This window comes from Amphimedon queenslandica, unplaced genomic scaffold, assembly GCF_000090795.2.
Source record: "Amphimedon queenslandica unplaced genomic scaffold, v1.1 AMPQUscaffold_6237_Cont21802, whole genome shotgun sequence".
Lineage (NCBI taxonomy): Eukaryota > Metazoa > Porifera > Demospongiae > Haplosclerida > Niphatidae > Amphimedon > Amphimedon queenslandica.
The window spans coordinates 1-1,830 of record NW_003553469.1 but is presented as its reverse complement, the minus strand read 5'-3'; the positions used below and the strand labels follow the sequence as shown (position 1 = coordinate 1,830).

The 1,830-nt window shown below is 32.4% G+C and overlaps 1 long non-coding RNA gene across 1 annotated transcript; it reads right to left on the bottom strand.

Annotated features, from left to right (window-relative positions):
* Window positions 1–948: 948 nt before the first annotated feature.
* LOC109592119 (uncharacterized) lies at window positions 949–1,260 on the bottom strand. The gene is made up of 2 exons (XR_002190185.1): window positions 1,187–1,260; window positions 949–1,032 (listed from the first exon to the last, which is right to left on the bottom strand). It is a non-coding gene; the product is annotated as an uncharacterized LOC109592119 (long non-coding RNA).
* Window positions 1,261–1,830: the final 570 nt, after the last annotated feature.

Below are 1,830 nucleotides of genomic sequence, written 5' to 3'. Positions count from 1 at the left end.
GATATAAAAACAATGAACGGAATCAACTCCTTTCTCACCATTGATAAAAATATGAAGTGAGTCAAGTGACAAAGCACTCTGGATAAGAAGAAATAGGATTAAAAACATGTTGACTATTGGACAAGTAACAACTACATGAGCTTTTATGAGACAAAACAGTAAACTGACTAAACTGCCAAGAAAAAAGCTGATGGAATGATAAAACTGAAACATAGGATCTTACAACCACGTTAATAGATATTATGACAAACATTGAAACTAAATGTACTATTTTTTAATCCCCCAAAAAACATCCAAAAATCAACTATACACATGTACACATAATTTTAATTTTCGTGTTTTAATTAAAGCCATTAAATGTTGGTGTCTGTATACAAGTAAACGTACCAAATAATCAAGATAAACAGGTAACAAAAGGGGAGACAAAGATGTGTCAAAGATGTAGCAAATAAAGTTACGTGGGCATGCATGCATGTACATGTACATGTAGCTAGAAGGTTATTGTTAATGTAAATTTGTATTCAGAGAATGTAGAATGTTAAGGAGCTAATTCCCTCCATGTATTTAAACTTTACAAGTGTGCTACTGTATTTCTTGACCATATTACATGTAATTGAGGTGTGAAAAACATGAACTTATACAAAGACACAAGTAGACATGGCAATGATTTTACAAAATTTAGGCTCCTCCTTAACCTAATAACAAATATTACATTCATAGTGTATATGTCTGTACATGTACTGTACTTTGTGGCAATAATCAATTAATACCTCTTAGTCTGTGTCTGTCCTTCATGGACACAAAGCTTCTAGAGACAAACTTAACTGAGCTCAAGTGGTAGCTGTGAGTGTATCAATATCCAATAATGATGGAGATAGTGTAACTAATACCACTGATCCTTCACTGAAAAGAACAACTGGAGTAGTCCCTCTTCCTCTACTTCTTTTCTTTTATTCCATTCTATGTATTTCACTGGAGCTGGTACTATGACATAAAAAATGGGAGAATAATTGTCTTTAAAATGGAGAAAGCCTGTATAGGAGACAAAGAGAAGTAGGGAAGGAGAGAAAGAGAAGCATTGCAGCAGCAGTATATACACATGTACATGTATAAATCAGAAGTGCACAGGGTCAATAAGGTAATCATTACACATGAAGATGAACATGTGTACTTTTCATTGACTCACTTCAGTAGCTAGTATTAAAAAAGCAGCATTGGGCCCTGTTAACCTTGAGTTTCAAATACATGTAATCAGACCATCTGTCAAAGATAGTAATGTTGATAAGCTCTGCTTTAATTATGGTTTAAAATGTAATAGAAATTGGGGGTGATTTTGGAGCCATTTTTCTGAAAGAAAACCATTTGGCAAATTTTATAAAATGGTCATAACTTTAAAAATTTATGTCAGAATTGGCTCAAACTTTCAACATAGCATAAGGACATCATTATGTATCAGAAAATTTAATAAAAATTGGGGGTAATTTTTAGCCATTTTTTCTGAAACAAGCATGGGCTATAGCCCATGCTTGGGCATTTTTCAGATTTTGGCAAATTTCTTAAATTGGTCATAACTTGAAAAAATTAAGTCGGAAATGGCTCAAACTTTCTACATAGCATAAGGATATCAATATGTGTCAGTAAATGTAATAAAAATTGGGGATGATTTTTTAGCCATTTTTTGGAAAAAAGCATGGGCTGTAGCCTTGGGCATTTTTCAGATTTTGGCTAATTTTTATAATGGTCATAACATGAAGAATTTAGGTTGGAATTGGCTCAATATTTTTACATAGCTATGTAAAAAGTTTAAACCAATTTCAAGTTAATTTTTTA